Source organism: Hyperoodon ampullatus (assembly GCF_949752795.1).
Source record: "Hyperoodon ampullatus genome assembly, chromosome: 1".
Classification (NCBI taxonomy): domain Eukaryota; kingdom Metazoa; phylum Chordata; class Mammalia; order Artiodactyla; family Ziphiidae; genus Hyperoodon; species Hyperoodon ampullatus.
The window spans coordinates 208491499-208507471 of record NC_136914.1 but is presented as its reverse complement, the minus strand read 5'-3'; positions in this window follow the sequence as shown (position 1 = coordinate 208507471).

Here is a 15973-nt window from a genome sequence, read left to right as displayed (position 1 = left end):
TCTCAGATCTCCCCTTGAGGCGTTATGAGGGGTGGACCAAATACACACACACACACACACACACTCAGTTTTCCTTGCCATCTAAGACTGTTGAACTGCATGAGGGAGAGGATGATTCAGGAAGAGAAACACTGTATGTAGCTAGAGCTATAAAAATATCAATACACACCATATACGTATATACGGAGACATACATACTACCTTTAAAAAATATATTTTGGTGCTGTCCTGGTTTTTCAAAAATGGGAGAAAGGATCTAATTCCAATTAATGAGTCTGATGTGATTCAAAAGAAATATAATTTTTTCTTTGGACAAATATTAGTGACAGGACAAGGACTCTGCTGGATGGATTCACACTTGATTAAGACTCAAATCGTTGCAACCTTGAAAGCTGTTTCTAACATTTGCTCGAAGTTTCTTCACTTGACCATGTCTGGTACAACATTTTTTTCAGCAACTTAAAAAAAAAAAAGCTCTTTATCACCTTGAGATCATTTAAAAACTAAGCTAAACAGTCATTATATTATGAGGGAAAAAAAAGATTAAAAACAAAATACTTGAAGAAGTAATTCAGCAAGAGGTATCCAAAATAAAGTTCTATAAAACTATGCATACCTTTTGCTCCCGAAATTCGAATTATACTTTTCATCCTAAGAAAAATATTAGGCAAGAGTCAATGATACAGCACTACAATTTCTCACTACTGCTTTACATAAAATAGTAAATTACAGAAACCTACATTCCCAAGACTACAGTATTAGTTTTGGCCTAACAAATTAATGAAATATTTTTATAATCACATAAAATATGCTTTAGTGATTCCATAAAATGACCATGATATTTTGAGAAGGTGGGGGGGAATGTACAAAATATTATTAGAGTATGATGACATTTTTTGTCTAAAAATGCACTGATTGACTGATTTACTAGGTACAATCACATAGCTCAGGACTTCACGAACTTTTGTAAGTTGAACCTAATTAATTTAACTGGGAATTATCTTTGTACTCAAGTAGGGGAGGGTGGAGGGAGTTTTGTTGGCTAAAATCCATAATGTTCATGAAGCAGCATCTTCATCAAGAGAAAGAGGAACTACAGTTGGAACTGGAAATCAAGAGTGGGAAGAAAAGTGAGCAGAGGTCTGGAAGAAAAATATAAAAAGAAATTTGTGGAACCCAGTGAAAAACAACCTGGAGAACCAGGAACCTAGGAGACCCAAGGGTGAATAATGCCAGGTTCCACCAACAGGGGGAGCCCCACTCATGGCAGCACCTGGGCTGGGTGGTCTTTTCTCTCTCTCCTTCAGCACTATTTGCTGTTGGAAACAAAAAAGAATGAGACACTGATGTTGCCTTAAATCACAGGAGGTAGTAAGTGAGGTGGGGAGTGTCAGGATATTCATTTGAAACAATGAATAAATGCATTAAATACAAGTATAAGGGATGATGTCTATATTTTAAGTTTGCATGACACTTTTTGATTTAAAACCTCAAATGTAATTTGTCCCACTTGAATCTAATGGGTTATGTGAAGCAAAGATATTATCGTGCCCATTCTACAGATGAGAAATGTCACTTGCTGTGTTACCCCAATGATAAAAACAATGGTTCACTCTCACAGCACAGGGAGAAACACCTTTCTGTGAGCTGGCCTGGAGAGCCTTTATGGAGGTCACGTAATTTGCAAGAGTCCAGATTGGTTGAGCTAGAATGTAAATTCCAGGATAGTATGGACAGTAACTGTCCCATGCATAACTGAATCACCAGCACTGAAACAATGAATACTCAACAAATGCAGAATAAAGGAATTAATGAAAGAAATAATACATGAATGGACTGCAGCTGAGGTGTGGTTGTCAGGCAGGTGTGGACCCCTACAGATTAGGACCCAGCCAGCACTCTCTGACCAGGATGTTATGGAGCAGGGATTGGCCCCCTGGAGAGCTTTAGGCCACACAGTTTGGACTCCTCCCTCTGAGGTGAGGATTGGTGGGCGGGGCATTCATCTTTTTCTATCAGCAAATATTTATCTGACACCCACTGTGGGGCAGGTGCTGGCCTGAATACCAGTCAATTTCCTGGCCTGGTTCAGGGCTTCTCATGGTTTCCCAGGCCCTTAGCAATGTGCTTGGTTGCCCCTGACAGGCCCCGTCCACTCAGGCCTCCAGCCAGGAGAGGCTGAGTGAGTAAGGCTGCTCCATCAGGGTTCCCTGTCCTGGTGAGTTGACACATAAATCTTACCCTTCTCTCCACCTACACACAGGGGCCTTGAAATGGGATCAGTCTCTGGCAGGAAGCAGAGATGGAGTCTTAGTTCTTTCCCCACAGAGGCCGGAAGAGAGGCAAAGGAACATGAGGAGTTGGAATCAATGTCACTGTTCCAAACCTCTCCTTCAGGAACAGAGGGCTGAGAGGGTAACAGGCTTTCCTAAAGCCCCAGCCAGTAAGCAATAGCTCCTACCCTATATCTGAGCAACATGTTCCCCTCCCCCTCCCCCAGTGAAGAACAGGTGCCACAGCAGTCCTGGGAGCACCAACCCTCTCAAAGGCAGGCCCTGCCTCCCCAGGAGCAGAGGACTCCTTACTTAAAATGCTTGAGGAGGTTTGGAAGCAGCTGCTTCCAGCACTGTTCTCCAAGGCATAATGGACACCTTGCTGCTCCCTCAGAACTGGAGAAGCATTAAGCACAAAGAAAATGGGACGTTTAAAAAGCTTCCCTGTCAAAAGTTATTTTACCATTTATTTCTTTTTTTTTATAATGACAATGGGCAGAATATTTATTTTTTAACATCTATATTGAAGTATAATTGCTTTACAATGTTGTGTTAGCTGCTACTGTATAACAAAGTGAATCAGCTATACGTATATATATATCCCCATATCTCCTCCACTTGCGTCTCCCTCCCAACCTCCCTATCCCACCCATCTAGGTGGTCACAAAGCACCGAGCTGATCTCCCTGTGCTATGTGGCTACTTCCCACTAGCTATCTATTTTACATTTGATAGTGTATATATGTCCATGCCACTCTTTCACTTTGTCCCAGCTTACCCTTCCCGCTACCCCGTGTCCTCAGGTCCTTTCTCTACTGCTGCGTCTTTATTCCTGTCCTACCCCTAGGTTCTTCAGAATGCTTTTTTTTTTTTAGATTCCATATATATGTATTTGTTTTCCTCTTTCTGACTCACTTCACTCTGTATGACAGACTCTACATCCATCTACCTCACTATAAATAACTCAATTTCGTTTCTTTTTATGACTGAGTAATATTCCATTGTATATATGTGCCACATCTTCTTTATCCATTCATCTGTCGATGGACACTTAGGTTGTTTCCATGTCCTGGATATTGTAAATGGTGCTGCAATGAATATTGTGGTACATGACTCCTTTTGAATTATGGTTTTCTCAGGGTATAAACCCAGTAGTGGAATTTCTGGGTCATATGCTAGTTCTATTTTTAGTTTTTTAAGGAACCTCCATACTGTTCTCCAAAGTGGCTGTATCAATTTACATTCCCACCGGCACTACAAGAGGGTTCCCTTTTCTCCCCACCCTCTCCAGCATTTATTGTTTGTAGATTTGTTGATGATGGCCTTTCTGACCTGTGTGAGGTGATATCTCATTATACTTCAGATTTGCATTTCTCTAATGATTAGTGATGTCGAGCATCCTTTCATGTGTTTGTTGGCAATCTGTATATCCTCTTTGGAGAAATGTCTATTTAGCCCTTCTGCCCATTTTTGGGTTGGGTTTTTTGTTTTTTTGATTTTGAGCTCCAAGGGCTGCTTGTATATTTTGCAGATTAATCCTTTGTCACTTGCTTCATTTGCAAATATCTTCTCCCATTCTGAGGGCTGTCTTTTCTTCTTGTTTATGGTTTCCTTTGCTGTGCAAAAGCATTGAAGTTTCATTAGGTCTCATTTGTTTATTTTTGTTTTTATTTCCATTTCTCTAGGAAATGGGTCAAAAAGGATCTTGTGTGATTTATGTCAAAGAGTGTTCTTCCTATGTTTTCCTCTAAGAGTTCTATAGTGTCTGGCCTTCCATTTAGGTCTTTAATCCATTTTGAGTTTATTTTTGTGTATGGTGTTAGGGAATGTTCTAATTTAATTCTTTTACATGTAGCTGTCCATTTTTCCCAGCACCACTTATTGAAGAGGTTGTCCTTTCTGCATTGTATATTCTTGCATCCTTTATCAAAGATAAGGTGACCATATGTTCATGGGTTTATCTCTGGGCTTTCTATCCTGTTCTGTTGATCTATATTTCTGTTTTTGTGCCAGTACTATACTGTCTTGATTACTGTAGCTTTGTAGTGTAGTCTGAAGTCAGGGAGGATGATTCTTCCAGCTATGTTTCTCTTTCTCAAGATTCCTTTGGCTATTCGGGGTCTTTTGGTTTCCATACAAATTGTGAAATTTTTTGTTCTAGTTCTGTGAAAAATGCCATTGGTAGTTTCATAGGGATTGCACTGAATCTGTGGATTGCTTTGGGTAGTAGAGTGTTGATTTTTTCACAGTGTTGATTCTTCCAATCCAAGAACATGGTATATCTCTCCATCTGTTTGTATCATATTTACTTTCTTTCATCAGTGTCTTATAGTTTTCTGCATAAAGGTCTTCTGTCTCCCTAGGTAGGTTTATTCCTAGGTATTTTATTCTTTTTGTTGCAGTGGTAAATGGGAGTGTTTCCTTAATTTCTTTGTCAGATTTTTCATCATCAGTGTACAGGAATGCAAGAGATTGATGTGCATTAATTTTGTACCCTGAACATTTACCAAATTCATTGATTAGCTCTAGTAGTTTTCTGGTAGTATCTTTAGGAATCTCTATGTATAGTAGCATGTCATCTGCAAGCAGTGACAGCTTTATTTCTTCTTTTCCAGTTTGGATTCCTTTTATTTCTTTTCTTCTCTGATTGCTGTGGCTAAAACTTGCAAAACTATGTTGAATAATAGTGATGAGAGTGGGCAACCTTGTCTTGTTCCCGATCATAGTGGAAATGGTTTCAGTTTTTCACCATTGAGAACGATGTTGGCTGTGTGTTTATCATATATGGCCTTTATTATGTTGAGAGAAGTTCCCTCTATCCTACTTTCTGCAGGGTTTTTATCATAAATTTGTGTTGAATTTTGTTGAAAGCTTTTTCTGCATCTATTCAGATTATCATATGGTTTTTATCCTTCAGTTTGTTAATATGGTGTATCACATTGATTGATTTGTGTATATTGAAGAATCCTTGCATTCCTGGGGTAAACCCCACTTTATCATGGTGTATGATCCATTTAATTTGCTGTTGGATTCTGTTTGTTAGTATTTTGTTGAGGATTTTTGCATCTATGTTCATCAGTGATATTGGCCTGTAGTTTTCTTTTTTTATGACATCTTTGCCTGGTTTTGCTATCAGGGTGATGGTGGCCTCGTAGAATGAGTTTGCGAGTGTTCCTCCCTCTGCTATATTTTGGAAGAGTTTGAGAATGATAATAGTTAGCTCTTCTCTAAATGTTTGATAGAATTCGCCTGTGAAGCCATCTGGTCCTGGGCTTTTGTTTGTTGGAAGATTTTTAATCACAGTTTCAATTTCAGTGCTTGTGATTGGTCTGTTTATATTTTCTATTCCTTCCTGGTCCAGTCTTGGAAGGTTGTGATTTTCTAGGAATTTGTCCATTTCTTGCAGGTTGTCCATTTTATTGGCATATAGTTGCTTGTAGTAATCATTCATGAACCTGTATATTTCTGCAGTGTCACTTGTTACTTCTCCTTTTTCATTTCTAATTTTGTTGATTTGAGTCTCTTCCCTCTTTTTCTTGATGAGTCTGGCTAATAGTTTATCAATTTTGGTTATCTTTTCAAAGGTCCAGCTTTTAGTTTTATTGATCTTTGCTATTGTTTCCTTCACTTCTTTTTCATTTATATCTGATTTGATTTCTTTCCTTCAGCTAACTTTGGGGTTTTTTTGTTCTTCTTTCTCTAATTGCTTTAGGTGTAAGGTTAGGTTTTTTATTTGAGATTTTTCTTGTTTCTAGAGGTAGGATAGTTTTGCTATAAACTTCCCTCTTAGAACTGCTTTTGTTGCATCCCATAGATTTTGGGTCATTTTGTTTTCATTGTCCTCTGTTTCTAGGTATTTTTTGACTTCCTCTTTGATTCCTTTAGTGATCTCTTGGTTATTTAGTAGCATATTGTTTAGCCTCCATGTGTTTGTATTTTTTACAGCTTTTTTCCCCATAATTGATATCTAGTCTCATAGCGTTGTGGTTGGAAAAGATACTTGATATGATTTCAATTTTCTTAAATTTAGAAAGACTTGATTTGTGACCCAAGATATGATCTATCCTGGAGAATGTTCCATGAGCACTGGAGAAGAAATTGTATTCTGTTGTTTCTGGATGGAATGTCCTATAAATATCAATTAAGTGCATCTTGTTTAATGTGTCATTTAAAGCTTGTGTTTCCTTATTTATTTTCATTTTGGTTGATCTTTCCATTGGTGAAAGTGGAGTATCAAAGTCCTGTATTATTACTGTGTTACTGTCAATTTCTCCTTATGGCTGTTAGCATTTACTTTATATATTGAGCTCATATGTTGGGTGCATAAATATTTACAATTGTTATATTTTCTTCTTGGATTGATCCCTTGATCATTATGTAGTGTCCTTCTTTACCTCATGTAATAGTCTATTTGAAACTCAATTTTGTCTGATATGAGAATTGCTACTCCAGGTTTCTTTTGATTTCCATTTGCATGGAATATCTTTTTCCATTCCTTCACTTTCAGTCTGTATGTGTCCCTAGGTCTGAAGTGGGTCTCTTGTAGCCAACATATATATGGCTCTTGTTTTTGTATCCATTCAGCCAGTCTATGTCTTTTGGTGGGAGCATTTAATCCATTTACATTTAAGGTAATTATCAATATGTGTGTTCCTATTCCCATTTTCTTAATTGTCTTGGGTTTGTTATTGTAGGTCTTTTCCTTCTCTTGTGTTTCCTGCCTAGAGAAGTTCCTTTAGCATTTGTTGTAAAGTTGGTTTGGTGGTGCTGAATTCTCTTAACTTTTGCTTGTCTGCAAACTTTTTCATTTCTCTGTCAAATGAGATCCTTACTGGGTAGAATAATCTTGGTTGTAGGTTTTTCCCTTTCATCACTTTAAGTATGTCCTGCCACTCCCTTGTGGCTTGCAGAGTTTCTGCTGAAAGATCAGTTGTTAACCTTATGGGGATTCCCTTGTATGTTATTTGTTACATTTCTCTTGCTGCTTTTAAAATTTTTTCTTTGCATTTAATTTTTGATAGTTTGATTTATATGTGTCTTGGCGTGTTTCTCCTTGGATTTATCCTGTATGGGACTCTCTGCAGTTCCTGGACTTGATTGACTATTTCCTTTCCCATATTAGGGAAGTTTTCTACTATAATCTCTTAAAATACTTTCTCAGTCCCTTTCTTTTTCTCTTCTTCTTCTGGGACCCCTATATTTCAAATGTTGCTGCATTTAATGTTGTCCCAGAGGTCTCTAAGACTGTCCTCAATTATTTTCATTCTTTTTTCTTTATTCTGCTCTGCAGTAGTTATTTCCACTATCTTATCTTCCAGGTCACTTATCTGTTCTTCTGCCTCAGTTGTTCTGCTATTGATTCCTTCTAGAGAATTTTAAAATTCACTTATTGTGTTGTTCATCATTGTTTATTTGCTCTTTAGTTCTTCTAGGTCCTTGTTAAACGTTTCTTGTATTTTCTCCATTCTGTTTCCAAGATTTTGGATCATCTTTACTATCATTACTCTGAATTCTTTTTCAGCTACACTACCTATTTCCTCTTCATTTGTTTGGTCTGGTGGGTTTTTAAGTTGCTCGTTCATTTGCTGTGTATTTCTCTGTCTTCTCATTTTCCTTAATTTACTGTTTTTGGGGTCTCCTTTTTGCAGGCTGCAGGTTCATAGTTCCCGTTGTTTTTGGTGTCTGTCCTAGTGGCTAAGGTTGGTTCCGTGGGTTGTGTAGGCTTCCTGGTGAAGGAGACTAGTGCCTGTGTTCTGGTGGATGAGGCTGGATCTTGTCTTTCTGGTGAGCAGGACCATATCTGCTGGTGTGTTTTGGGGTGTCTGAACTTATGATTTTACTCAGCCTCTCTGCAATGGGTGGCATTGTGTTCCTCTCTTGCTAGTTGTTTGGCATGGGGGGTCCAGCACTGGAGCTTGCTGGTTTTTGAGTGGAGGTGGGTCTTAGAGTTGAGATGGAGATCTCTGGGAGAGCTCTTGCCGATTGTTAATACATGGGGCCTGGAGGTCTCTGGTGGTCCAGTGTCCTGAACTCAGCTCTCCCACTTCAGAGACTCAGGCCTGACACTCGGCCAGAGCACCAAGGTCCTGTCAGTCACATGGCTCAGAAGAAAATGGAGGGAAAAAAGAAAGAAACAAAATGAAAAATAAAATAAAGTTATTAAAATAAAAAATTTAAAAATACTTTAAAAATTTAAGAAGTAACTTTAAAAATGAGAAAAAGAAGAGAGCAACCAAACCAATAAACAAATCTACCAATGACAACAAGCACTAAAAACTATACTAAGATAAACATAAAAATCAGAAACTAGGCAGTGGCATACAGCAAACCCCAAGTCTACCATTGCTCCCTAAGTCCACCTCCTCAATTTGGGATGATTCGTTGTCTATTCAGGTCTTCCACAGATGTGGGGTACATCAAGTTGATTGTGGGGATTTATTCCGCTGCTCCTGAGGCTGCATGGAGAGATTTCCGTTTCTCTTCTTTGTTCGGACACCTCCTGCGGTTCAGCTTTGGATTTAGCCCCGCCTCTGCGTGTTGGTCTCCCTCAGGCTTCTGTTCCCGCCCAGATAGGATGGGGTTAAAGTAGCAGCTGATTCGGGGGCTCTGGCCCACTCAGGCCGGTGGAGGGTGGGGTACGGTTGCAGGGCGAGCCTGCGGCGGCAGAAGCCGGCGGGACGTTGCACCAGCCTGAGGCACTCCGTGCGTTCTCCCGGGGAATTTGTCCCTGGGTCACGGGACCCAGGCAGTGGCGGGCTGCACAGGCTCCCGGGAGGGACGGTGTGGATAGTGACCTGTGCTCGCACACAGGCTTCTTGGTGGTGGCAGGAACAGCCTTAGCATCTCATGTCCGTCTCTGGGGTCCGCGCTGATAGCCACGGCTCACGCCTGTCTCTGGAGTTCCTGTAAGCGGCGCTCTTAATGCCCTCTCCTCGCGCACCAGGAAACAAAGAGAGAAGAAAAAGTCTCTTGCCTCTTCGGCAGCTCCAGACTTTTTCCCGGACCCCCTCCCAGCCAGCTGTGGCGCACTGGCCCCCTTCAGGCTGTGTTCACGCCGCCAGCTCCAGTCCTCTCCCTGCGCTCCGACCGAAGCCTGAGCCTCAGCTCCCAGCCCCATCCGCCCCGGCGGGAGAGCAAACAAGCCTCTCGGGCTGGTGAGTGCTGGTCGGCACCGATCCTCTGTGCAGGAATCTCCCCGCTTTGCCCCCCGCACCCCTGTTGCTGCGCTCTCCTCCGTGGCTCCAAAGATTTCCCCCTCCGCCACCCACCGTCTCTGCCCGCGAAGGGGCTTCCTAGTGTGTGGAAACCTTTCCTCCTTCCCAGCTCTCTCCCACTGGTGCAGGTCCCATCTCTATTCTTTTGTCTCTGTTTATTCTTTTTTCTTTTGCCCTACCCAGGTACGTGGGGAGTTTCTTGCCTTTTGGGAGGTCTGAGGTCTTTTGCCAGCATTCAGTGGGTATTCTATAGGAGCAGTTCCACGTGTAGATGTATTTCTGATGTATCTGTGGGAAGGAAGGTGATCTCCATGACTTATTCCTCTGCCATCTTGAAGGCCCTCCTACCATTTATTTCTAAATACAGTTTAACCACTCCATGCTAACAGCCGCAATCAAAGCAGATAAAATGCCTGCTCCTGTCCACAGGAACGATGGGCTGTGGGAGGGAGCGGGGTACCTGTGGGAGCTACGTGGCCACATGTTAGTTCTCCCTTTGCGTGGCTGCAGGAGAGTTTACGTGCCGGCTGTGGGGCTTCAAGGAAAAGCTAATATTTCCAGAGCTAAACTGGGACATCAGGACAAGAGAGGATGGAGACTGACAGACTCACAGGAGGAAGGGAGCTGTGCTCCTGAGTTTAGGGGGTGATGAAGATAGTGAGCAGTTCTTCCCATTCAGGTGGAAATCTTACGCATTAATGCCAAAGTCAAACAATAAAATATCACTTCTTTAGGACTGTTCACAGCTTTTAAAATCCACCCTCCCCCAAAATATCCATAGTTGTGATTTCATATAATTCTCACCACAACCCAGAGAGCTGGAACAGCTTTCATTATTATCCTTGGAAAAGACAGTACACACATCAATGCACTGTGTCCTTCCCAAGGTCACATCTCAGAAAGATAGTGGCAAAGCTTGGATTAACACCTACCTACATCTCTTGCCTCCCAGACCTGTGTGTGCTCTTCCACTAGGGCAGGGGGTGACAAAGGATAGCACTGCAGCAGATCTGGACCCTAACCTGTATTTGTAAATAAAGCCTTATTGGAACACAGCCACATCCAGATTATAGCTGCTTCCGAGCTACAACAGCAGAAGTTGAATAATTGTGACAGAGACCATCTGGCCCACAGAGACTAAAATATTTACTAACTGGCACTTTACAGAGAAGTTTGTTTCCTCCTGCTCACCCGCCCACTCCCTCTAGGGTCATTACATGGCCCTTTGAATCCAGAGGTCCACCCCTCATAACGCCTCAAGGGGAGATCTGAGACAGAACAATTTGCTGTTACAACAGTTTTTAAAATCTGTCATGATCCCAGATGTCCTCTGTGGAGTGACACATTTGTAAACTTGTCTTTAAGTTTTTTCAGCCTCAGCTTATGAATTGAGCCAAATGCTCACTACATCCAAGGACAGTTCGTAATACGTACTTGCATTTCATTTCTTCAGTAAAGAATTATGACTCTAAAAGCATACTTTTTTAAACGAGGTACAGACATATGATTTCACATCTCTGAATCTAGTATCCTCCCACACCCTCTCTTCCTTCTTACCTTCCTTCTTAAGAAGTCTCATACCTCAGCTTAGTACTTCCTCGTAGACTTTGGCATGAACTTTGGAAAAATTTGGGCCCATAATTTTGTAATTAGAGGACAGTTGATTACTATGCATCATGGTGATATGTTGGGAAAAATAGAAAATTCAGCGCTTTAGAATTTGGGGTCATAGAGATGAAAAGATAATGACAGAGGGACCTAAGAGAAACTTGGTCAACTTTATAATTTTGAGCCTCATTCCTTTATATTGTAGAGTTGGAAAACTTTAGTATTTTTCTTCTTTTCCTGCAAGCAGGCATTATCCTTCCAGTGCCCATTTGCCTTTGGTAGTTTACCCAGTCCTGGTTTTGTGGGGAAACAGAAGAACGCTGTAACATCCTGGTGCCATGGTAACCCTGGTCTCTTTTGAATAATCCAGCAATAGCATGGTGGTCCTTTACAGAGCCAGGGAGAAAACATACAGGCAGTTAGGAGTATGTCACTTTGTTCCGTTTATCTTTTATTTTTTAAACAAAAGGGTTTGCATTGGCCAAGAACAGGAGCCAGGAAAGAAATAGCTTCCTCCTTATCAACGTTCCTTATTTAGAGGGGCAGACGAGGTCCTGGCCATGTCTTCCTTTCCCCACTCAAACTGAAGCTTAGCACTGCTCATTCCCTGCCTGACTTTGTGAGCTACCTAGGGGAAGTCCACACTGACACTGAGAAAAATGTTGACTAGAGACCCAGCTGGTGGGCATGAAATGTGAGTGAAAACTAAGTCTTTTAAGCCACCTAGATTTAGAAGTTGTTTGCTTTTGCAGTATAACCTAGGCTGTCCTCGTTTTCACAGCCACACAGTTATGTGTGTGTGTGTGTGTGTGTGTGTGTAAGGGAGAGGAGAGAAAGGTGGAAGAAGTAGAGGATGAGGAAGGAGGAGTGTTGGAGTCCCTGTTTGGAGTCTTTTGCTTTTAGCTGAAAGAACAATTGGCAACTTTAAATGTGTATCTAAGCTATTGGCAAGCTTTAGCTGTGTCATGTTATTTAATTCATACAAAAACTAATTTATCATATCCTATGCATAGCCTCATTTTACAAAACAAGATACTGAGACATGGCTTGGTTAAATCATTCAATTAAGGTCTCACAGTAAGTAAGCAGAAACCCAAACCCTAAGGCTGCCAATAAGGTTTACTTTTGTGTGTGTGTGTGTGTGTGGTACGCGGGCCTCTCACTGTTGTGGCCTCTCCTGTTGCGGAGCACAGGCTCAGCGGCCATGGCTCACGGGCCCAGCCGCTCTGCGGCATGTGGGACCTTCCCGGACAGGGGCACAAACCCATGTGCCCTGCATCGGCAGGCAGACTCTCAACCACTGCGCCACCAGGGAAGCCCAAGGTTTACATTTTACTTGCTAAACTATATTACTTTTCTAAGGCTTGAAGTTGTTTAAATGATAATTGATCACCAACCTGATACTGACTATTAAATTATTGCATTTAGGGTTTCTGATTGAGCCAGAATAGAAACATTAGTTCTACTTGTTAGGTTCTGCTCTAGACATGGTAAAAACTAGGGAGATAAACAATTCCCAGTGTATTTTCAAAGAGGGTGTATCTTTCCAACAGAAAAGAGAAGATAAAAAGATAACATAAAAAACTCTACAGGACTTCCCTGGTGGCACGGTGGTTAAGAATCTGCCTCCCAATGCAGGGGACACGGGTTCGAGCCCTAGTCCAGAAAGATGCCACATGCTGTGGAGCAACTAAGCCCATGCGCCACAACTACTGAGCCCACATGCCACAACTACTGAAGCCTGTGCTCCCGGAGTCCATGCTCCACTACAAGAGAAGCCACCACAACGAGAAGCCTGAGCACTGCAACGAAGAGTAGCCCCTGTTTCCTGCAACTGGAGAAAGCCTGCCCGCAGCAACAAAGACGAAACAGCCAAAAATAAATAAATAAGTAATAAAATAAAAATGAAAAAAGCCCTCCACAGTGGGATAAATTATAAATGTCATAAGAAAAGAATATATAAAAGTCTATGAATGTCTAGAGTTGTGAGGGATTTCTTCTGGAGAATATGAAGTCCTTTTATATAGTTAGTATGAGTTTGAACAATAAAAACTCATGAAAATTGTGAAACTAAGCATTAAAGAGTCTAAATATCACCTTAAGAATATATATTTTGTACAAAATATTGTCATTAAATAAATGAATTTGGAGCACCGTATTATAAAGGAAAATTACTAGATGCATTGATAGTAGAGGTTTGTGAAGATGAAATGAGGTGAAGCTGGGAGATGAGGAGGGATCATAAAATTTTCAAAGGATTCACTGCTCGGTCAATAAATTAGCAATGGCAGTACCAACGCCCTGATGACATTTCTCAGGAAACTTTTAAAATCCTGCCTATAGGTGTTTTTTATCACAGACATGGAAATTAGCATCACTAGAAACTACAAACAGATGGAAGTGGACAGTATAGCTATGACTTAAAATATGGTCTGATCCTGGGTTATTTCCCAGTACCGTCATGAGGGAAAGGAGCTGTCTTTTACCAGGAACTATTTCTGATTTCCAGAAAATAATTGGCAATAATTTGAATGTGTGGTTTCCCAGGATCAAAAACAAGAGGAGATCTTTACTTGACATTTTGTCCTGTGAACATAGCACAGGAAGACAAACTATCACTTTTCAATGTGTTAAAACTTTTGATACTTACATTTGACTGGAATTTGAATTTAACTTTCTAGTAATTCCCTGCCTAAGGCATGCCCCAAATAGGGGTTGTCACTGCCAGTTAAGCCTTCTCTTTTGTGGAGACACTAACTTGAGGCATCCTGATTGTACTGATTCTCCCCTTCGCCTCTGTAATGTCCCTGTCTTTCCCTCACCAACATCTCAGTGACAAGTCTGAAGAAAGGAGATTGTCTGAGTGGGTATGATTTTACTAGTCAGTCTGATGACAGCCCCAATGGGCTCTTTGGAGGCCATAGTGGTGGGGTAGTTAAGGGTGTGGGTGCTAAGCTCAGATTGCCTGGGCTAGAATCCCAATTCTACCTCTTAATAGAGCCAATGCCAAGTCGTACTGATCTTTGGAGCAATTAAGAGAATACATGACCTTATGCCATATCAAGTCTCAAATCTCACCCTTAATAACTGGGTTTCTCTGGATAAGTGATTTGTCTCAGAGCCCAGAGCTATGGGGTCCCAACAGACTTTACTTGGGCTCAGGCAGTTCTTTGTGAGCAGATAATGCATGGGGAATTCTAAGTCAGGGTAGATAGTCAAATGCTGTGTTTGGTGATCTATGGATCAATGGATCTGATTGATGTATGTTCTGGGGAAAAGAGGAAGTTTCATCAACTTGGCATTGAGAATTGGCATTCTCAATTTGGCATTGAGAATTTCTAATCTTCACCCTTATTTTCCCTTCTGACAAGTATATACTGGGGCTCATCCAGGCTCTAGGGTCTCCAGCCATTTGAGTGTTCTCCAGTGGGCCCACAGACCTCAATGTCAGACTGAGGAAGACAACCTTGGGAGAAAAGGATGGATAAATGTCTCTGATTAATCACCAGATTAATCAGAATTAATCTCCATTTCCAGGGACTTCTGGCACTAGAAGTCTCTGGAGGAACCAGGTGTGTGTGTGTGTATTTACATTCATAGGGTACAAAACCAAAGTTCTTATCTGCCAGCCTCGTTGCTGTAATGAATGTAGTAAAATGCTGCTAGGTCTCCTTGACAGCTAAAGAAATGGTCAGAGTTGGGTTTGCATATGTAAGAAAAAAAATTGAGTCATAATGAAGAGTTCTGGCCCCTGAGTGTGCAAAAAGTTGTTAGATTGGACAATACCTAAATTGTATTTCCCACAGAGACACTGGATTGGGCGAGGATTTCTGAATAGGTTGTGTTGGAACCTTGAAAGGTTCTGTAAAGATATGACTGGTCTGCATACGTTTTGATATCTCTCTTTCCCCTGAACCAGAAAACAGTAGTAATAAGAAATCTCCTTTGGAAAACAAAGTTAGTATATTCAGGTGAGAACATCTTTGGTGTTGTCCATCAGCCTGCAGGTCATGAAGGTTGGGATTGATATTACTGAAACCTAGGAGAACATTTGAGCCCATCTATTCTTTTAAGACTCATATATACTTCGGGATTGACAACTCTATGATGGTGAATAGTGAGAATTGAGGAGGGTAGGAAAGGGTGTAAGATGAGAGTGGTCACAATTTCAGAGCCTTTCTACCTCTATGACTTTACTCTTCTTCTTGAAAACTATTTGCAGAATAGGTATTTGGGGCAAGAGTAAAAGCACATGAAAACATTCACTGAAATTAACAGGGGAGCTGGCTGTCTCCACTTACATAATCCATCAAAGTCTTGTCAAATAATATTTATTTTCCATTAAACAGTATTGTTCCATATTATAATTCTCAAAGTCAGTAGCTTGATATTCTGCTTTACCTTTGTGCGGTTACACTCATGTTTCTGTCACTTCTTTGTTAAATGATAGTTATATGATTGCTTACTCATTCCTGATTTATACTTTGTTCAAAGACAAAGAAAAGACAGTATTTCAAATACTTTGATGGACATCACAGTGAGCAATAAATGGAGATATCAATAATTTGAGATGATCTCTCCTAGGGAAATACCAGTATCCAACCAAAAACTGTTCTACAGTTTGTGCTAATGGGATGAGGAATATACCTCAGAGTGGGTTCCATGGGTGTTACGTAAAACAATGGAGCCCATAAACAAGTTATAAATAAATTAAAGACATACATTTGGGAAACATTGGATAAAGAGTTTTTTGTTTTTATTACTACAGGATTACCAAAGTCTTTAATATGATAATGTGAATTAAAAAATCCTCTGATTAGTTTTTTATGTGTCATCTTGCAGGCTGATTGTTCTATGAAAACCACTGGAAATAGCTTGT